Genomic DNA, 23,620 nt, shown 5'->3' on the forward strand with positions numbered 1-23,620 from the left:
CCTCAGGGCTCAGGGCTCAGGGCTCAGGCTATGGCACCAACTTGTAGTTGAAATCACCCAATGACACAGGGTTTCTGGGATATCAATGACTCAACGTCCCTGGTGAAGATGAGCTGCTTTCAGCAATAAAATGATGTTCTTGCAACCTTCTAGTGAATAACTCTTTCCTCAAGACGTATCTTTAGATTTATGTTTTGCTTTAATGTGTAACAACATTGAATGAGTAAATCAGGACCCACGGATGGTCTTCTCAGTTCTGTTAACTGTCTGCATGATCTTGAGCCAATTGCTTATCCTCCCTGGGTATCAGTTTTCTCATCCATAAAATGGAGGTGATTGTCTTAATAATGATGATAATAATGATGATGATGATATCCTCCTTGCTCCACCTAACAAGCTGTGGTAAAGATGTAAGGAAAAGGAGAATATAAAATTGTTCTGTAAAATGTTAAGGGCTATAGTAACATAAAATGTTCTTATCATTGGTAACTTTTTTTTTTTTTGAGAGAGAGTCTCTCTCTGTTGCCCAGGCCAGAGTGCAATGGTGCAATCTCAGCTCACTGCAACCTCCGCCTCCCAGGTTCAAGCTATTCTCCTGCCTCAGCCCCCCGAGTAGCTGGGATTACAGGTGTGTGCCACCACGCCCGGCTATTTTTTTTTTTTTTTGTATTTTTAGTAGAGACAGGGTTTCACCACATTGGTCAGGCTGGTCTCGAACTCCTGACCTCGTGATCCGCCTGCCTCGGCCTCCCAAAGTGCTGGGATTACAGACGTGAGCCACTGGGCCCAGCCTATCATTGGTAACTTTTAATAAGATGGGTTTACAATTCCTGCATGCAAACCAAGTCATGGCAAAGGAAAGCTGGGCTGGTATGCAATATGGCTGTAGACAAAAGGTACTGTAACATTGTGAAGAGAACTGGAGTGGCAGTCAAGAAGCCCGAGTTCTAGCCCCAGCCCTGCTGCTAACTATCTGTATGACCTTCTCCTGTCTGGACCTCTACAGAAGAAATGGGTTAGATTAGGTCAATTTTCAAACTCTGTAGGAGCAGAAATCTGTGACATGAAACCATAGGCATTAGCCCAATCTATAAAATAGCAATGAAACAGTGCTTACCCAATTGTGTAAAATTATACTGTTTAACAGAAAACATTATATTTCTTTAATTTGATGATGGACAGTGTGATGGTTAATATTAAGTGTCAACTTGATTGGATTGACGGATGCAAAGTATTGTTCCTGGATATGTTTGTGAGGGTGTTGCCATAGGAGATTAACATTTGAGTCAGCAGACTGTTATGGGTAGACCCACCCTCAATCTGGGTGAGCACTATCCAATTGGATGCCAGCGTGGCTAGAACAAAGCAGGAAGAAGAAGGTGGAATTAGCTGACTTCCTAGTCTTCCAGCTTTCATCTTTCTCCTGTGCTGGATGCTTCCTGCCCCTGAACATCAGACTCCGGATTCTTCAGCTTTTGGACTCTTGGACTTACACCAGTGGTTTACCAAGGGCTCTCAGGCCTTCAGCCACAGATTGAAGGTTGTACTGTCTGCTTCCCTACTTTTGAGGTTGTGGGACTCAAACTGAGCCACTACTGGCTTCCTTGCTCCTCAGCTTGCAGATGGCCTATCGTGGGACTTCACCTCGTGATCGTGTGAGTCAATTCTCCTTAATGAACTCCCTTTCATATATATACATCTATCCTATTAGTTCTGTTCCTCCAGAGAACCCTGACTAATACTGTATTTAATTGAAGTTCATATCTAAAATAAGGATGGGTCTTAGAATGACTGCATACATTCTTTTAATATTCCTGAAATGCCAGTATTAATTGATGGTGCAAACTACAACTAATGGCATCTTAGCATCAAGAACATATGGTGCTTTGGATTTTCCCTGACCTTGATGTCCCTTCTCCAAACAGTTGAGATCTGGGGAACATAGTTTGAAAACTACTGGACTAGAAGATTTCTAGGGGGCATTACAAATCTGACATTCTATGGTTTAAATACCATACACATGACTATGAGAAATGGTGGCAAGGTTCTGTCCAAGCATATTCAAAACATGACCATGTTGAGGCTGGGCATGGTGGCTTACACCTGTATTCCCACCACTTTGGAAGGCTGAGGCGGGCGGATCACTTGAGGCCAGGAGTTTGAGACCAGTTTGGCCAACATGATGAAATCATGTCTCTACTAAAAACACAAAAAATTAGCGGGGCATGGTGGTGTGTGCCTGTAGTCCCAGCTACTTGGGAGGCTGAGGCAGGAGAATCGCTTGAACCCGGGAACCGGAAGTTGCAGTGAGCAAAGACTGCACCACTGCACTCCAGCCTGGGTGGAGACTCCCTCTCAAAAAAAAAAAAAGACCCTGTTGAAAGATGTTTCTTTTGTGACTAAAATGACCAGCTCTAAAGGCAGTTCTCAAAGAGGGGATTTCAAGAAGTTAGAGCCACCTTTACATGGTTGGAAATGCTGTGTATCTTTACAAGGTGACCTGTCAAAAGGCACACATCTCATTTAGAGCCACATTTACACAGAGCCACGTGACCCCACAGGAGAGGGAATGTGTTTCCGCTTTAAGGTGAGAAAAGCTTAAGAAAGTCCTGGGCCTGCCTGACCAGGGACAAATGGGGTAGCTAGAGCCCAATTAGCTGCAGTGTGGTTAATAACCATGATAACTGCCCTTACTGTGTGCAACACACTTTATCCATGATCTCCTCAACACAAGTCCAGGAGTGTAAAAAGACAGGCACTGTCCTCCCCATTTTAGAGATGATGAAACTGAAGACCTGACAACTGAAATAGATTGCCCAAAATTTCCCAGCTAATAAACAGCAGTGCTAGTGATTTAAACTGCTTCTTCAGGGTTCAGAGTCCACATCAACTCCTATTTCATTGCATGCCCATAGGCCTCACAATACGGAGCCCCCAAGCAACCTTAGCTCTGTTTGTAATCAGGTTTGTTTTAACAGAGGGGCTTCTTTTGGTGGCAATGAACATGTCACTCTCACTGCCATGTGTGGAGGGTCTTATTCCTTAAGTGTGGTCTCCCCCTATGAAATCTTCAGAATCTCTGAAAGTTTCCCAAACTGTCCCTTCTGGAAGAGCCAGATGAGGGACACAGGGGCAACCCTGGTAGCTTGATTAAACCAAGCCATAATGATGGCATAGACCTTGAGAGGCAGTTTTGCCAGGAGGACAAAGCGTGTCTTTCTGACAGCTATAGGTGGACAAAAAGCTAAGACACTTGGTGCTGAGGGCCAGAAATTTTTTAAACTGGACACTAGCAGCCATAATTTCTAAGATGGGAGGTATTTTCCCCTACCCCTTCAGAAAGCCTTCAGAAGTACAATTCAACTGGAGCCCATTTGCTACCTGCTTGGAATGTGATCAGGTGGGACATGATCTCTCTTCCTGGGTGGTCTTAGTGAAGCCCAGCTGGCTTCTCTATTTGCTCTGGAAAAAGCCCCACAGCCTACTGACAGCCAGCCAAACAGTCACCCTGTTAATGGTCCCTGTTCTAAATACAATTGGTAGGTTAGCTCAGAATAAATGGCCTGCTGAAGGCAAGAAAGCCCTGCTAACTCTTCTGATGACACCTTCAGATTGACCATAGGTCCACACCACTTCTTTATGCTCAGTCCTTAATTATTCATGCTAACAGAGGGGAACAATGTCAATGACTATCTAGAAAAAGAGATAATGAGAGGATAATTCCTACTGGGTGGTGGACTATGTTTGATGATGACTTTACAAAATTACCTTCCCAATTATGTTTTCTTTAATGAATCGTGAAATAAGTTGCCTTTTCTGGTTTGGCAGTGGCAGAGAGTCTTTAATGAGATGTGTATAATAGGGGGAGGGACTCCTCTGACCAATTCTCCATAGTTAACCACTAGCAGACTAGACCGCTGCAGGACTAGCAGCACATACAACCAACTGTCACTATGAAAAGACTGGCTAATCATTTAATGCAAGTGGCTAGAATATTCACTTAATCCCATAGGCACAACCATAGTTTAACATGACAATAGAAAATAAAAGATGAGATGCGATTTTCAAATTTCCTGTACCATAAAGTCACATAAACTCTCTGCTCTGAATGGGTCAATTTCCATGATAAAATTTTTCCATTTTAGGACTTCTCTAAGAAGACAGAAAACAGCATCACTGACTTCCAAAAGCCTAAGAAAGACTCTCTGGAGTTTTTCCTGAAACATAATATAGGTTTCATGTTAATTATTTCTTGAGATTTATAGGAGCTGAAAAACTAAAGAAAATGTGAAATTATTGAAAAGGGATATTTTGTGCAGCTTCCCTTTCTTAACATCTGCATACAGCCCTTTGATAGAGCATATATTAAGGTACAGTTTTTACAACTTTGATCTTGCATTAGTGAATTCCTTCAAGTCAAATGCACTTCATTTTGTCCCTCACTCTTGAGTTGTAAATGGCCATTGGAAATCTCAGAAGAACTGGACACTCAGGCTACAAAGCAGCCATCCAAGGTGTGATTGCTCTGTTGCCATTGGGAGGCACTTCGCTGGGCAAATTTCTGCCCTTGTAAGCACTTCTTCTCACTGAAACAATTTAAAGCTGCCTGAACACATTTGAAAACCTGATTTACCCTTTAAGATTTCATTTGATTGATCTTCCCAGCACTTCTCTCCAGAGAGAGCCAGCTGTAAGCATTAGTCAGCGTACGGAAAACCCTGGAAAGATGAACAAAGAACAACCCCCGTGATTAGTTGCTAAATTAAAGAGGGAAGAAAACAAATTCTACCAAATGTCAACAGAGCTCAGCATTCTCCCCTGAATGAAGCCACACTCCAGCAGTGGGAGGTAGACGGTGGGGGGCTGGCTGAAGACTGGAAAGTGACATGGAAGTAAAAATTAAAAATTTCTGAGATAGATTCGGCCCGTCCATCCACCCACCAAAAGGATAGGATGCCTTCCTCTTCTTGTCTCCTGAAGTCTGGCCATCCCAGATACAGTAGGTCTCAGAAAGCATAGCAGGCTCCTTCTTTAAGGTGGAAATGAAAATGCCTGGTCCTGGAAGTGTGTCAATCTCCTGAAACCACCCAAGGCACTGCATCCCATTCCCAGGACAGGTTCAGTATCATCGATGCTTACACCTCCGTGAGAATGTGCACACAGTAACCATCTACCAAACCCCAACTTAAAACACAGAAAAAAAAATCTGGAACAAAAAGGAAATGGCAAAACATCTTTTAGGTACAGGATATAGAACAAATTGTTGATCGATGTACACTAAAATTCTCAGTAATTCAAACGTAAAAGCAACATGAGCAAGGGATTTTGGACTGATGGGAACCTGACTAGCTAACATTTTGATTTAAAAGAAAAAAAACAGTGAGGCATCTTATCTGCCAGAGACTCTGAAAGAATAGACATCAAGTTATTGGGGTTTTAGCGTAAATGACATGAAAAAGCTTGTCTGGTCCAAGAGCCAATACTTTTGGCATGTTGGATGCCTGCGCAGCTAGCTAACCAGCAACTGGCTAGATGGATGGAGGAGACAATAACTGTAGGCAGCTCCATCTGCATGGGTTGGTCCCTACTACTGGTCCACCAGTACTCTAAGCTCTTGGCTCTTCAGTCCTCACATTGTTTTGCCCCTGCCTCTGCTCCCACCCAATATAAAGGCAATCTAACCACAGAAGGTCTGTTACTTTATCCTACATTGAAAGCCCCTTAACAATGGATTGACATGCCCAAAGATGTATTTGAGAGATATCATCTTGGCTGCAGTATAGACAGTGGAGTGGAGAATAAAGAGCAGGTAGACTACATGAAAGCTATTGCAATAATCTCTGCAGTGAAATGATGAAGGCTTCAGCTAAAGTGGTGGCAACAGAAACAGACATGAGTTGGGACAAAGGAGATGGAGACAACATGACTTGGTGATGGATTAAATTTTGGAGATAAGGTAGAGACCAGGATCTAGACCTTTGCTACTTAAGGTGTAGTCTGCAGACCAACAGCATCAGCCTCACCTGGGAGATTGTTAAAAATGCAGAATCTCATGCCCCACCCCTGACCTACTGAATCAGAATCTTCATTTTCACAAAACTTAGTGATTCATGTGCATAGTTAAGTTTGAAAAGCGCTGGTTTGGAAAACACTCAGGTTCCTGAAAAGCTGGCTATCGTGCCATCCCCTGAAAGACAAAAAATTGGATTTGGCTTTTGGCAGGTTGAATTTATGGTGCTTGAAAATTATAATTTTGCTTATTCAACATACAATAATTGATTACTGTGGACAAAGACACTGGGAAGACAGACATGAAAGACATAGTCTCCCATCTGGTAAAACAAAAGAAAACAGAAACAAAAACCAGGCAATTACACTACAGCATGGTAAGTGCCATGTTTGAAGTATTAGAGAGCTCCCATCAGGTAAAACAAAATAAAACAAAAACAAAAGCCAGGCAATTACACTATAGCATGGTGAGTGCCATGCTTGAGGTATTCACTGGCTACAATTTGAGTAAATTACCCAAAGACTGTTTACCTTCCTGCTTTCATCCTGGAGTTAGGAGTCAGCCCGGATCCCGCCTGGGCAGGTCATGTTGTTGGCTCAGTCAATGAGAAGCCCATATCATCCTTCAGCCAGACATGTCAATGGCTTAATCGGGACCCCTGGGCTTCTTTCCTTCAAATTGTATGGTTGGAGTTAGAAAGTAGGATAATATTTTATGGAGTAAGTAATTTGGCTCATTAGATGCTGATGAGCTATCATTTCTATCTATTGCCTTACAAGTCAAATCTCTGAAAGGAGTAAAGCCAGAAAGCTATAGACATAAAGAAGCATCTTCATTTTCACAAATAAACACTCTTTCAAAAAACTTCCTAAGCAGGGCCGGGCGTGGTGGCTCACGCCTGTAATCCCAGCACTTTGGGAGGCCGACGCAGGCGGATCACGAGGTCAGGAGATCAAGACCATCCTGGCTAACATGGTGAAACCCCGTCTCTACTAAAAATACAAAACCAAACAAATTAGCCAGGTGTGGTGGTGGGCACCTGTAGTCCCAGCTACTCCAAACAAAAAAACAACTTCCTAGGCAGATGTGGATAGTATCACCTTGGCTCAACCAAAAAGGCTTTTCTTTGTCCACAGGTGCCCAATGATGCCGGTTGTCTCCATTTATTCCACCTCTTCAAATGCAACTCATTACCAACAAGCGAGCAAATGCCATTTAAGCCACATGGCCATGGTCCTTATCCAAATCTGACCAACATTTCAGGGCTCCTTTTGGCAGAGTGTCAACGAAAAGAGTTAAACTCTGTAAGATATTTGAAGTGATTTATTTTGAGCCAAATAGGAGTGACCACGGCCCATGACACAACCCTCAGGAGGTCTTGAGACCATGTGCCCAAGGTGGTCGCGGTGCAGCTTGGTTGTATACATTTTAGGGAGGCATGGGATTGCAATGAAATACATTTAAGAAATATATTGGTTCGGTTCAGAAAGGCGGAACAACTTGAAGGGGAGAGCTTCCGGCTTTATAGGTAGGTTTAAAATTTTTCTGTGGCTCACGCCTGTAATCCCAACACTTTGGGAAGCCTTGGCGGGTGGATCACTTGAGGCCAGGAATTTGAGACCAGTCTACCCAACATGGCGAAACCCTGTCTCTACTAAAAATACAAAAATTAGCCGGGCGTGGTAGCACACACCTTTAATCCCAGCTAGTTGGGACGCTGAGACATGAGAATCGCTTGAGCCTGGGAGGCATAGGTTGCAGTGAGCCAAGATTGCAGTAGGGCACTCCAGTCTGGGTGACGGAGCTGGACTCTGTCTCAAAAAAAAAAAAAAAATTCTGGTTGACAACTGGTTGAGTTTATCTAAATAAAGGCCTAGGATCAATAGAAAGGAAATGTTTGGGTTAAGATAAAGGATTATGAAGACCAAAGTTCTTATTGTGCAGAGGAAGTCTCCAGGTAGGAAGATTCCAAGAGAACAGATTGTAAATGCTTCTTATCAGACTTAAGGTCTGTGTTGATGTTAATGCCAGAGAGGTAATCATGAGGCATGTCCCACTGCCACAACCTGTCATGACTTGAACCAGTCTTTCAAGTTAAATTTTAAGAGTGCCTTGGTCGAGGAGGAAGTCCATTTAGATGGTTGGGGGGTAGGTCTCAGCATTTTATTTTTGGTTTACAAGAGCAACACTTTCTTCTTGGCTTTCTTTAGTGCCATCTTTTCCCAACTATGTTTATTGATGTTACTAATCCCTGTTATATTTGGTCTACGTGTTTTGCTCCCCCAGTGATGTATTTTCTGGCAATATATTTATATTTACAAAACCATAGACTCTACTTAATTTGAGACAACATATTTTTCAATACAGCTCAAAGTGCTCTTACATGATCTAATTATCAGTCCAGCAGCTCCATGAGTTAAGTGACAGTAGGTATTCATTTCCACTTCACCATTAAGGAGACTGAAGCAGACAGCATTTTAGGGGCTTTGTCTAGAGCCACCGAGCTGAGCAGAGAATGGAACCTGGGTACCATTAGTCCAAGGAATAGTGCCATACACCACAGGCCCGCTCCATATGTAATAGCATTTGTAAATAGACAATTCACATTTGCAATTAAAAAAACAAATCTCTAAGCATCAAGAAATATCCATAGAAGTCCATAAAATTTTTGCATTGCCTGGATTTCAGCAAAAATGTAATTTTCCTTTCAAGCATCCAATGCTAGCCCACATATCTTGTAGTCTAAAAAAAATGAAAATATTTTTTACAATAACTATTCCCCAGTTAAAATCTGTCACCAGGTAAAGGCTTGTTCTTTAGCTGTCCCACAGCATCGCAAGCTACAATACGTAACTTCCTTCAGGTATGGCACATAAGCTAAATTTTGCCTCTTCCTAATAAATCCAGCTCAAGTTGGAAACCAGGAATATTTATGGGACACATCGAGACCATTAATAAAACCAAATTTTAGTGAATATATGCAAAAATCTGATAATATAAATGTCTTGAGATCATTAAAGTATTTCATGCTAAAGGGAAGAGCAACAATAGTTGCAAAGTCACAGCATTTGACACATTTTAGGTTTGAAACAGTTAATGAGTCATCAACAGATGCCCTTAAATGTGTTCCTATAAGCCTGAGGGAAAAATTGAATAGAATCAATCCTCGCTTAGCCTAAAATTAAAAGCATACATACCAATAATCACTGTGGTATTGTGATTTATAATAAGAAATATATATTTTGATTTTCATTCCTCCAAAAACTGTTGGAATCTCTGAAGTGATAGATGTTTTGTGTGCTAATGAATGACTGATGGCTGGGGGCTCCTGGATAGCCTCAGGATGAAGGCTGGTTGCCAAGGGAACCAACCATGTGATTAGAGGGTTGAAACTTTCAGCCAGACCAGCCCCACCACCTCTAGGAAAGGGAGAGGGGTTTAAGATTGAGTTGTTGATGGGGCATGGTGGCTTACGTCCATAATCCCAGGACTTTGTGGGAGGCTGAGGTAGGCAGATTGCTTGAGCTCAGGAGCTCCAGACCAGCCTGGGCAACATGGCGAAACGCCGCCTCTAGGAAAAACAAAAATTAGCCGTGTGTCGTGGTGTGTGCCAGCAGTCCCAGTGACTCAGGAGGCTGAGGTGGGAGGATTGCTTGAGCCTGGGAGTTCGAGACCAGCCTGGAAAAGAAAGTGAGACCGTGCGCCTGTGGTCCCAGCTACTCAGGAGGTGGAAGTGGGACAATTACTTGAACCCAGGAGGCAGACGTTGCAGTGAGCTGTGATTGCGCCACTGCACTCCAGCCTAGGTGATAGGGTGAGACCCTGTCTCAAAACAAAAGATAAAAAGAGAGACTGAATTATTACCAATGACAAATGATTTAATCAGTCCTGCCTAATGAAGCCTCCACAAAACCCCAAAAAGACAGGGTTTAGAATGCTTCCATATTGGTGAACACATGGAGGTGACAAGAGGCTCTGCATCCCTCCCCACATACCTTTCCTTATGTACCTTGGCATCTGGCTGTTCATCTGTATCCTTTATTGTATCCTTTCTTAAATAATAAACCAGTAAATGTAAGCAAGTGTTCCTTGAGTTCTGTGAGCTGTCCTAGCAAATTGTCAAACCCAAGGAGGGGGTCGTGGAAACCTTGATTTACAGCCAGAAGTACAGGTGACAACCTGGGACTTGAGATAGATGTCTGAAGGGGAGGGGGCAGACTTGTGGGACTGAGCCCTTAATCTATGGGGCCTGCACTAATGCTGGTTAGTTTCGGAACTGAATTGAATTGTAAGACACCCAGCTAGTGTCGGAGTATTGGTCTCTGTCGGAAAAATTCACACATTTTGATGACCAGAAGTGTGTGAGTGTATAGAGGAAAGAAAGAACGGTTTGATTTTTTTGTTTACAGCCACCTAATGACATTCTTTATTATTAGGTGGGCATGAATTAGGAGTTACTTTTAAATAAAGCAACATATTTTAATATTAGCAAGAATCTTACAATTTTTCTAATAACACTTTAAAATGTTATTAATAGAATGAAACCAGAAGCTAAATAATGATTAAATAACATTTAAAGAGCAACTTATACGTTATAAAGCCCTCTCACTTACATACAGTATTTGGGCCTCAAAACAGTCCCATGAGGTAGCATTCTCCTTTTACAAATGAGGAAACTGAAGGTCAGAAGTAGGTGCAGTGATTAACCCAAAGTCTCATGATTGGTAAGTGAAAGAGCCATCATGTGAACTCAAGTCTGTGTGACTCCAGATCCTAGAAAGCTTAAATAGCTGATTCTAGATTCCCAAGAATAAATATCTTCATTAGTAATTTGACTGGTTAGAGATAATTCCCACAATATTAAATTTTTTACTCTAAAATTGTCACTCTCACTTCTCCACGAACAACTGTGATCTAGAGAAATCTGCGTTTTTGGAGAGCGGTATATAGAAAAGAAAGAGAGGAAAAAGAAAATACAAGCATTTACTTTTTTCCGGTGTACACACTTCATGACAAGAAGGTACAGTTGTTCTCCACTGCTCTTGGGCTTGGCAACTGCAATGGGAAGGAATGGGCATCCAAATGCCAGTCTTCAGAGGGATTCCAGGTATCCCTCACTTAGGGCCTTGAAGCTGGGCTGAGGTAAGTAGGGCCTTCTCACCATTCTGCATGGCCTTCTCTTGTCAATCCATTCTAAGGTTTAGCATCCCATTTGGTCCAGAACAGCCTCTTCCAATCCTGTCTGTTTAGGTCCAGTTGTTTGGATTTTATCCTTAGCAACTAGCGAGGAAAACCTGTCTATGCATTGCAAATAACATTTCCTTTTAACATATTTTGAAATTATTTTAAGTGAGATAAATGAGACAAAGCACCTCAAAACTCCCAGTCTGGCTGAGCGCAGTAGCTCACATCTATAATCCTAGCACTTTGGGAGGCCAAGGTGGGTGGATCACTTGAGGCCAGGAGTTCTAGACCAGTCTGGCCAACATGGAGAAAACCTATGTCTACTAAAAATAGAAAAATTAGCTGGGCATGGTGGTGTGTGCCTGTAATCCCAGCTACTCGGGAGGCCGAGGCAGGAGAATCACTTGAACCCAGGAGGTGGAGGTTGCAGTAAACTGAGATCGCACCAATGCACTCCAGCTTGGGTGACGGAGGGGGACTCCATCTCAAAAACAAAACAAAACAAACAAACAAAAAACCCTCCCAGTCTATGTCTGCAGTACTGAGCCCCCCTATCCACAGATCCACTGCCCGTGGGCATCTCAACATGGCGACTCCACAGTCTCCCCAAATTCCACAAGTAAACAAAGACTCTCTCCCACTGCCCTGCTTATCACAGCTTCTCCAGTCTTCTCAAGGCAGAATCCTTGGCAGAAACTTCCTTGCTTCCTCACTCTCATCCCTACCATCTATATCTTTTACTCGCAGCATTCTTTATGTTCTTCCTCCTAAACCTCCTGAATCCATTCACCTCTCTGCATCCCCACAATCACTTCCCCAAGCCAAGCCACAACCCTGTCTCCCTGGGCTGCTCCCTGCAGCCTTCTAACTCACTGCCATGTTCTTGCCACTCTCCAGCCCCTTCACACAGAAGCCAGAGGAATTCAGTAAAAACACAAATCAAATTAAATGACTCCTCTACTTAAAAAGTCCCAATGCCTTCTCACTGCTCTCAGACTAAGGTCCAAAATATGTCGCATATCCTACCGGGCTCTAGGTGTCCTGGTTTCTATCAAATTCTGAGGTCACAGATCTCATTCTAGCCCATAAGTACAAGCAACACTTCCTCTTGAAACTCCCTTTACTCATGCTGCTTCCTAAGGTTTCCCCCAATCCTTGCCTGGTTATGGATCCTTGGGGACTGCATTGGACCATACTTGCATTGCTATAAAGAAATGCTTGAGTTTGAGACCAGCCCGGGCAACATGGCAAAACCCCGTGTCTACCAAAAATACAAAAAATTAGCCAGGCATGTGCCTGTAGTTCCAGCTACTCTGGAGGCTGAGGGGGGAGGATCGCTTGTGCCTGGGAGACAGGGGTTGCAGTGATAAGAGAACACAACATTACACTCCAGCCTGGGCTATAGAGTGAAACCCTGTCTCAGAAAAAAAAAAGAAAAGAAAAGAAAAGAAAAAAGAAAAAGAAACAAATGCCAGAGACTGGGTAATTTATAAAGAAAAGAGGTTTAATTAGCTCATGGTTCTGTAGGCTGCACAAGAAACAGAGTGTTAGCATCTGCTTGGCTTTTGGGGAGGCCTCAGGAAGATTCCAATCATGGTGGAAGGTGAAAGGGTAGCAGGCATGTCACATGGCAAAAGCAGGAGGAGGAGAGAGACAGTGGTCAAGAGTAGTTGCCACACACTTTTTTTTTTTTTTTTGAGACGGAGTCTCACTCTGTTGCCCAGGCTGGAGTGCAGTGGGGCAATCTTGGCTCACTGCACCTCCTGGGTTCAAGCGATTCTCCTGCCTCAGCCTCTCAAGTAGCTGGGATTACTGGCACACACCACCATGCCTGGCTAATTTTTGTAGTTTTAGTAGAGATGGAGTTTCACCATGTTGGTCAGGCTGGTCTCAAACTTCTGGCCTCAAACTCCCACCTCAGCCTCCCAAAATGCTGGGATTACAGGCATGTGCCACTTCGCCCAGCTGCCACACACTTTCAAATGACCAGATCTCATGTGAATTCAGAGTGAGAGCTCCCTTATCACCAAGTGGATGGCCCAAGGCATTCATGAGGGATCTGCCTCCATGATCCAAATACCTCCCACCAGGCCCCACCTCCAATATTGTGGATTACATTTCAACATGAGATTTGGGCAGAGACAAATATCCAAACTATATCAGGGACTCAACTCAGGTGTCACTTCCATCAACAGAGCCTACCCTGATTTGAGTACCCTTGTTCTCTATTGTCACAGCAACCTGTGCTCACCTTTATCATAGCACCGAATACCCTATTTGATTGTCTCCTCTCAGTAGTCTATGAACTCTCCAAAATCAGTACCTATGGCACTGCTAGCTCTGTAACCCCAGGACCTAACACAGATCCTGGCACACAGTAAGCACTTCATACTGAATGAATTAATAGCAGAGTCCAACTTCATACAAATAAGCCATGTTATTAGGTCTATCTTGGTGTCAACCAGTTTATAGTCAATTTTTGTTTCTATTCATGCTGAGTCAGTGGCAGGCAGCAGATGGAGATTTGCAGATCATACATCATTGCAACTCTCCAAAACCAAATGCCTACAAAGGCAGTGGAGGGACAGATGCAACCAAAGCAACAAAAGGCTAAGGGCATATTTGATAAAAATATATGGACTTTGAAAATTTGATCCTTGAAAAAAAAAATTGAGCCACTACAGCCCTTGATGTACAGAGTAGTAGACTCAGTAACATGATCTTATTGAGCTAAAATTAGGTGAGTGCAACACGGAGCCTCAAAGACTTAAAAAGCCAACCCAGATCATTCAAGAAAACAGAAATAGGTGAACTAGATTTCTGGTTCTGGACAAGACAGAGTATACACATTTCTCTCTATTCCTCCAACTAATTCTAGATTTTACAGAAAACACACATGACAAGCCAGGTGCCATGGTGTGAGCCTACAGTCCTACCTACTTGGGAGGCTGAGGTGGAAGGATCACTTGAGGCCAGTAATTCGAGGCTGCAGTGAGCTGTGATCAGGCCTATGAATAGCCACTGTACTCCAGCCTGACATAATACATAAAACAAGCAAAAGAAGGCACTGAAAAATAGAAAGATATATCATGTAGGCATCAATTAAAATAAAGCAATAAGTAGCTATACTAATATTAGATAAAGTAGACTTTGGAACACAAAATTACCAAGAATGTAGGGGGACATTACATAATGATAAAAGGGTCAATCAACCAAGAACACACAGCCATTCTAAATGTGTGTGTAACAAACAACAGAAATGCAAAATATATAAAGTGAAAACTGATGGAACTAAAAGGAGAAATAGACAAATCCACAATTATAGTTAGAAACTTCGACCTCCTCTCTGGAAAACTGATAGAAAAACTAGAGAGAAAAACAACAAGGATATGCAAAAGGTCCACAAAACCAAATTAAGCAAACAGGACCTAACCACAGCTAGGAGACTTATTTCAGGAAGTCCCCCGAGGACTCAAGACCCCTCTTCCCCCAGAGACATCAGGATAAGCACACGGAGGTTGAAAAAGGGACTCAGTTATACCTAACAGCTAGATATAGGATGCTCCTTTGTCCCCATGAGCCTAAGACTCTCTTCCCTTTCCCAGAGGCATCAAGGTGGGTGGGCAGAACCAATAAAAGAGACCCAATTGTGGCAAGTAGCCCATTCTGGGAAGCTTTTTTTTTCGCTTTGCTTTTGTTGTTGTTGTTGTTGTTGTTTTGTTTTGTTTTGTTTTGTTTTGTTTTGTTTTAGATGGAGCCTTGCTCTGTCGTCCAGGCTAGAGTGCATTGGCATGATCTCGGCTCACTGCAACCTCCACCTTCCAGGTTCAAGTGATTCTCATGCTTCAGCCTCCTCAGTAGCTGGGATTACAGACATGTGCCACCAAGCCTGGCTAATTTTGTATTTTAATTTTGTAGAGAAAGTGTTTCGTCATGCTGGCCAGGCTGGTCTCGAACTCCTGACTTCTGGTGATCCACCCACCTCGGCCTCCCAAAGTGTTGGGATTACAGGCATGAGCCACTGCGCCCAGCCACTGGAAAGGCTCTTTGTCCCTATTGGCCTGACACTCTCCTCCCCTGACCAGAGACATTGAGGCAGGCTGGAAGAGCTACCAAAAGAGACAACTGCAGCAAGTATATGGGTCTAAGAGGCCTGTTAGTCCCCATGGACCCAAGACTTTCCTCCCCAAACCTGAGACACCAGGCTGGATAATACTATTAGGAGGATCTCAATACAACCCTCCCCCACCAGAAGACACCCAAGGGCTTGGCTTGGGGAAAGTCCTTGGCTTCCTTAGGCAGCACTAAGAGAGACCAGTGAAAGTCCAATAATACTAAATAAACAGAGGAGACCTAAATAACAACACAAATGCTGTGAAAATTAAACTCACACTGGAACCACAGACAAAAAAAGTAGGCCAAGACCTATATGCTAAACCTAAACAGGGAGACTGCTTGCTAAAATAAAAGATTTAAATAGGACCCAGCATCCCTGAACATAATGTATAATATGTCTTGGAGCCAATAAAAAAAAATCATCCATCATACCTAAAACCAAGAAAATTGTGACTTAGCTCTGCAGGCCTCTCCCCAGTAAAACAACCATACCGGTGAAAATTCTAAAGCAGCCATTTACTGTCTCTGGAAATGTTCTTAATGCATATAGCAAATAAGGAAAGACTTATTCAAGGAAGTCTACTAACCTTTGGTAGAAAGAGGGAGAGTCTGTAGCACTTGAGCCATGATCTACTCCCTCCCCTTCACACAGCAGGACCAGTACAGGTGGGTGTGGACAAAAAGAGGAGATACCCACAATTCCTAGCTCCCAGTCAAGAGCTATGTATCTCCCCAGGAGACCAAGGCCTCCAGAATTCTCATCAACATCAGCTCTTTGTTGCAAAGGCTAAACTCCAGGCAAGCATGGCCAAGAAGACAGGGGCTCCCTTCCTCAACAATGTCTCCAGTTATAGGATGGAGACTGTACTTCAGGCATAGCAGAGCAACAACACTGGACCCCCCAGTCACCACTGGTGTAGCTCGCTATCAGCAAAGAAGCTCCATATCAGGAGAGGCAAACTGAGAAGACCAGAGGATACTGACTCCATGAATACCCAGCTAGAAAAGAAGCAGTGTCATTTTGAGAGAAACAAGACCCCTGTCCTTGCCTCCAACTCCAAAGCAATGGCTCAGACACTGTACACCAACAGAAAGGCAAGCCATAAAACAGAGAGCTCCAAAGCTCTCCCCAAAGGAACTGACTTTTTATTATAGCATAAGGGAAAGTACAACCCTAAAGGTCCTCTGAGAAAAAAATGGAAATCTTGGTGGTAAGCATTTAAGAGGATGTGTAACAGTGACAAGCTAAATCATAGGAAAGCTAACATTAGATAACCAGAAAAAGAACCAGCAAAGAAGAGCCCTTTTAGGGTTAGAACAAATCTCAAAGACTGGCCTCAAAAAATACCCCAGCAAGGCCAGGCGCGGTGGCTCACGCCTATAATCCCAGCACTTTGGGAGGCAGAGGCGGGCGGATCACAAGGTCAGGAGATCGAGACCATCCTGGCTAACACAGTGAAACCCCGTCTCTACTAAAAATACAAAAAATTAGCCGGGCGTGGTGGTGGGCGCCTGTAGTCCCAGCTACTCGGGAGGCTGAGGCAGGAGAATGGCGTGAACCCAGGAGGCGGAGCTTGCAGTGAGCCGAGATTGCGCCACTGCACTTCAGCCTGGGTGACAGAGCGAGACTCCATCTCAAAAAAAAAAAAAAAAATACCCCAGCAAAAGTGTCCAGACTAAATCTGATCAGACTGTGGAGCAATTGATGCCCCAGGACACTGTCAAAAACAATACAGCAATCACCCAACAATTAGTGGAGTCCAACAGATAGATGTGATAACAACAGAGACAGACTGTTTAACAGAAATATCAGGGAAAGACCCAAAGAAATCCCTGCTAAAACTGTTATCCCACTGTGACTCTGCACATGCCCAAGACAGCCCTCTGACATCAAAGGATTCACACAGGGGAGAAATAGGTTTTAGTAAAATAGTTCAGACAAGTCCCAGAATAAATAAGCAAACAGCAACAAATACACAACCCAGTGAAGGTGGAGGAGAATCATTATCCAGAGTTTCAAAAGGTCCAGTTTCCAACAAAATATTATGAGACATGAAAAGACGTAGAAAGGCATGACCCATACACAAGAGAAAAAGGCAAGCAATGGGATCTATCTGTGACAGGGCCCAGATGTCAGACTTAACAAAGAATTCAAAGTAGCCTTTAGAAATAGTGTTGAAACTAATGAAAACCATACTTAAAGAAGTAAAGGAAGGTATAATGACAATGTCTCATTAAATATATAATATCCATAAAAGGATATTATGTCTATATTATATAATATATAATATTTTTCTATATATTTCTGTATTTAGAATAGAATATATATTCTATTCTATATATATTCTATATTCTATAATATATATTTATATATAATATATTTTTCTATATATATTTTCTATAATATAATGTCTATGTTATATAATATAGACATTATAAAAATGAAACTAATGAACACTCTGAAATTGAAAAGAATAATTGAAATTAAAAATTTACTGCAAGGGCTGGGTGCAGTGGCTCACACCTGTAATCCCAGTACTTTGGGGGGCCTAGGTAGGCAGATCACTTGAGGCCAGGAGTATGGAGACCAGCCTGGCCAACATGGTGAAACCCCCTCTCTACTAAAAATACAAAAATTAGCCAGGCATGGTGGCATGCATCTGTAATCCCAGCTACTCGGGAGGCTGAGGTGGGAGAACTGCTTGAACCCAGGAGACGGAGGTTGCAGTGAGCCGAGATCGCACCAGTGCACTCCAGCCTGGGTGACAGAGCGAGATTCTGTCTCAATTTAAAAAAAAATTACTACAAGGCTTCCGCAGACAATTTGAGCTGGCAGGATAAATAATCAGCAACCTTGAAGATATTTCAGTAGACATTATGCAATCTGAAAACAGAGAGAGAAAGAAGGTATAAAAATGGACAGAACCTCAGAGAAATATGGGACACCAAAAAGCACACCAGAATACACCTAATGGAAGAGTACCAGAAAGAGAAAGAAACAGAAAAGAAAAGAAAATCTTAATGGCTAATACCTTCTCTAAGCTGGAAGAAAAATTAATCTACACGTGCAAGTAGCTCAATGAACTGCAAGTAGGATAACCAAAAAGAGATCCTAACACAGACATACCATACTAAAAATGTTAAAAAGAGAAAGAGAAATTCTTAAAAGCAGTAAGAGAAAAGTGACCCATCACACACAGAGGAACCCCAATAACACTGACAGCTAACTTCTCATCAGACACAATAGAGGACAAAGGCAGTGGGATGGCATTCAACATGCTTAGGAAAAGAAACCAATAATTAAGAATTGTATATCCAGCAAAAGTATTTTCAAAACCGAAAGCAATATAAAGACATTCACAGAAAACAAAGTATCTCATGTTAGCATGAGACAATCTCATGCTAACAGTCCTGCATTACAAGAAATAATAAAGAAAAATTCTCCGGCTGACAGCAAGTGGGACCAGGTGGTAATTCAAGTCCACATGAAAGAAAAAATCAGCTCATTTGAAGATAATAATGTAATAATAAAATAATAATGTAATAATAACAAAATACAGTATAAATGCATATTTACTCCCCTTTTCTCATAACAAACTTTGAAAAGCGATAAAAAAATAGGTATATAATTGTATTGTTGGGACCATAAAATATATACATTTAACATATGACAATAACAAACCAAAAGAAATGTGTTGGAGCAAGGCTGTACTGGAGTGAGGAAATACAAAATGGTAACTTAAATGCACAGAAACAAACAAACAGAACCAGTAATGGTACATCAGGTGGTTTATAAGAAACTCAATAAATATACTTGTTCTCTCACTTCTCTTACCTTCTTTAGAAGACATAAAATTTCATTAAGTAATAATTATAACAATGTGCTGCTGAGTTTGTAACATGTATAGATGTAAAATTTATAACAATAACAGCACAAAAAGAGAGAAGAAGAAACAGAGCTATCTAGGAAAACACTTAAAGAGCTTATTGTAATTAAGTTACTATAAATATGAAGTAGATTCTGATAATTTAATATATATAGATTAAGCCCTAGAGAATACATTGAGAAAATAACAACAAAATACAGTAGAAAATCATTAAGGGAATTAAAATGTTACACTGGAAAGCATTAACTTAATATAAGACAAAGCAGTACAGGAGCAATAGGGGAACAAAAAAGACATGAGATATATGGAAAATCAAAATAAGATGGATCAAGCTATATCATTAATATTGTTAAATGTAGATGGATGAAACAATCCAATCAAAAGGCACAGACTGCCAGAATGAAATAAAAACCAAACAAGATCCAGCTATATGCTGTCTACAAGAAACACACATTATAGATAGAAAAAGATAGAAATCATTGGAGAGGAAAAAGAAGAGAAAAGATATCATGGAAACAAGAACCACAAGAAATATGGAATGGCTATACTAATATCAGAGAAAATAAATATTACAAAATTACTAAAGAAAGAATTTTTATAATGATAAAGAAACAATGCATCAAGAAAACAAAACAATTATAAATATATATGCAGCTAACAACAGATCCCTAAAACACATGAAGTAAAAACTGACAGGACCGGTGGCGCCCGAGTGCACTGAAGATGGCGGCTGCTGTAGGACGGTTGCTCCGAGCGTCGGTTGCCCGACATGCGAGTGCCATTCCTTGGGGCATTTCTGCCACTGCAGCCCTCAGGCCTGCTGCATGTGGAAGAACGAGCTTGACAAATTTATTGTGTTCTGGTTCCAGTCAAGCAAAATTATTCAGCACCAGTTCCTCATGCCATGCACCTGCTGTCACCCAGCATGCACCCTATTTTAAGGGTACAGCCATTGTCAATGGAGAGTTCAAAGACCTAAGCCTTGATGACTTTAAGGGGAAATATTTGGTGCTTTTCTTCTATCCTTTGGATTTCACCTTTGTGTGTCCTACAGAAATTGTTGCTTTTAGTGACAAAGCTAACGAATTTCACGACGTGAACTGTGAAGTTGTCGCAGTCTCAGTGGATTCCCACTTTAGCCATCTTGCCTGGATAAATACACCAAGAAAGAATGGTGGTTTGGGCCACATGAACATCGCACTCTTGTCAGACTTAACTAAGCAGATTTCCCGAGACTACAGTGTGCTGTTAGAAGGTTCTGGTCTTGCACTAAGAGGTCTCTTCATAATTGACCCCAATGGAGTCATCAAGCACTTAAGCGTCAACGATCTCCCAGTGGGCCGAAGCGTGGAAGAAACCCTCCGCTTGGTGAAGGCGTTCCAGTATGTAGAAACACATGGAGAAGTCTGCCCAGCGAACTGGACACCGGATTCTCCTACGATCAAGCCAAGTCCAGCTGCTTCCAAAGAGTACTTTCAGAAGGTAAATCAGTAGATCACCCATGTGTATCTGCACCTTCTCAACCGAGAGAAGAACCACAGTTGAAACCTGCTTTTATCATTTTCAAGATGGTTATTTGTAGAAGGCAAGGAACCAATTATGCTTGTATTCATAAGTATTACTCTAAATGTTTTGTTTTTGTAATTCTGGCTAAGACCTTTTAAACATGGTTAGTTGCTAGTACAAAGAATCCTTTATTGGTAACATCTTGGTGGCTGGCTAGCTAGTTTCTACAGAACATAATTTGCCTCTATAGAAGGCTATTCTTAGATCATGTCTCAATGGAAACACTCTTCTTTCTTAGCCTTACTTGAATCTTGCCTATAATAAAGTAGAGCAACACAACATTGAAAGCTTCTGATCAACGGTCCTGAAATTTTCATCTTGAATGTCTTTGTATTAAACTGAATTTTCTTTTAAGCTAACAAAGATCATAATTTTCAATGATTAGCCGTCTAACTCCTGCAATGAATGTTTATGTGATTGAAGCAAATGTGAATCGTATTATTTTAAAAAGTGGCAGAGTGACTTAATTGATCATGCATGATCCCTCATCCCTGAAATTGAGTTTATGTAGTCATTTTACTTATTTTATTCATTAGCTAACTTTGTCTATGTATATTTCTAGATATTGATTAGTGTAATAGATTATAAAGGATATTTATCAAATCCAGGGATTGCATTTTGAAATTATAATTATTTTCTTTGCTGAAGTATTCATTGTAAAACATACAAAATAAACATATTTTAAAACAAACAAACAAACAAAAAACTGACAGGACCAAAGGGAAAAACAGATAATTCAATAATAATAATTGGAGACTTCATTATCCCAGTTTAAATAATGGATGGAACAACTAGAAAAAGATCAATGGAGAAATAGAAGTCTTAAACAGCACAATAAACTAACAAGTTTTAGCAAACATCTATAGAACACTCCACCACCAACAGCAAAATAGTCTTCTCAGATGCACACAGAACATTCTCCAGGATAGAGCATATGTTAGGCCATAAGATGTGTCTCAACATATTTTTTTTTCCAGCTAGGGTCTTACTCTGTCACCTAGGCTTCAGTGCAGTTGCACAATCTCAGCTCACTGCAACCTCCACCTCCCAGGACTCAAGTGATCCTCCCACCTCAGCCTCCAGAGTAGCTGGGACTGCAGGTGTGCACCACCACACTCAGCTAATTTTTTGTATTTTTGGTAGAAATAGAGTTTTGCCATGTTGCCCAGACTGGTCATGAAGTCTCAATATATTTAAAATAGTTGAATCATACAGTGTATGTTCTCCAATCACAGTGGAATGAAATTATAAATCATTTACAGAAGGAAATTTGGGAAATTGACAAACGTGAAAAATTAAACATCACACTGCAAAATAACCAATAAGTCAAGGAAAAAATCACAAAGGAAATCAGAAAATTGTTTGATACAAATGAAAATGAAACCAAACATACCAAAACCTACTGGATGAAACAAAACATATCAAAGCTTATGGGATGAAGCGATTTGAAATCTTTTCTTTTTGAAAATATAGGCATTTACAACTATAATTTGAAAATTTTCAAATCACTAATATAACTTTATATCATAAGATACTGAAAAGGGAAGAACACACTAAACATAAAGCAAGCAGAAGAAAAGAAATATTATAGATTCTAGGGAATTGAGAGTTGAAAAAGAATTAATAAATTCAATGAAAACAAAAATGGATTCTTTGAAGAGATCAACAAAATTGATAAAACAGAACTTATACTGAACAAAAAGAGAAAAGACTCAATTATTAAAATTAGGAATGAAAGAGGGGACATTAATACTATCCTTTAACAATAAATTGAATTATAAGGTAGTGCTATGAACAGCTGCATGCCAATAAACTGGATAACTTGGAAAGAACACACAAGTTACCAGAAAGACAATAAACTACTGAAATTAACTCACAAAGAAATAAAAAACTCAATTGAACTATAAAAAGTAAAGTGATCAAATAAATAATTTTAACTTACCACAGAGAAAAGCCCAGGCCCATATGTTTCTCTAGTGAATTACACCAAAAATTTAAAAAGAATTAACACCAAGCTTTCACAAACTCTTTAAAAAAATAGAAAAGGAGAAAATATCTCTCAACACATTCTGTGAGACTAGTGTTACTCTAATACCAAGTTCAGACAAAGACATCACAGGAAAACTATAGACCAATGTCTCCTATGAATATAGATACAGCTGGAGGCCATTTATTCTAAGCAAATTAACACAGGAACAGAAAACCAAATATTGCATGTCCTTACTTATAAGTGAGAGCTAAACACTGAGTACACTTAGATACAAAGAGAGGAACAATAGAAACCAGGGCCTACTTGAGGGTGGAGACTGGGAGGAGGATGAGGGTTGAAAAACTACTTGTCAGATACTATGCCCACTACCTGGGTCATGAAATCATTTGTACACCAAACCCCAGTGACATGCAATTTACCCATCTAACAAACCTGCGCATGTACACTTGAACCTAAAATAAAAGTTGAGAAAGAAAAAAAAAAGAAAGAAAATGCATCCAAATTGAAAAAGAGAAAGTCAAATTGTCTCTGTTTGCAGATGACATTGTCTTATATATAGAAAACCCTAAAAACTCCATCAAAAATATCTTAGAACTATTTAATGAATTTAGTAAAGTTGCAGGACACAAAAATCAACATACAAAAGTCAATAGTGTTTTGATACACCATTAACAAACTAGCTGAAAAGGAAATCAAGAAAGTAATTCCATTTATAGCAGCTACAAAAAGATAAAATAACAAGGAATAAATTTAACCAAGGAAGTAAAATAAAAACAATAAAACTCTGAAGAAATTGAAGAAGACACAAAAAGGAAAGACATCACATGCTCATAGATTGAAAGAATTAATATTGTTAAAATGTCCACA

The 23,620-nt window shown here is 40.9% G+C and overlaps 1 protein-coding gene and 1 pseudogene across 6 annotated transcripts in view; one reads left to right on the plus strand and one right to left on the minus strand.

The window, feature by feature from the left end:
* Window positions 1–23,620, minus strand: part of HS6ST2 (heparan sulfate 6-O-sulfotransferase 2) — a 333,459-nt gene that overhangs the window by 289,169 nt on the left and 20,670 nt on the right. The gene's annotated exons all lie outside the window — the stretch shown is intronic.
* On the plus strand, window positions 19,894–21,452 carry LOC465865 (thioredoxin-dependent peroxide reductase, mitochondrial pseudogene; annotated as a pseudogene).

The sequence above is a fragment of the Pan troglodytes genome, chromosome X (assembly GCF_028858775.2).
Source record: "Pan troglodytes isolate AG18354 chromosome X, NHGRI_mPanTro3-v2.0_pri, whole genome shotgun sequence".
Classification (NCBI taxonomy): Eukaryota; Metazoa; Chordata; class Mammalia; order Primates; family Hominidae; genus Pan; species Pan troglodytes.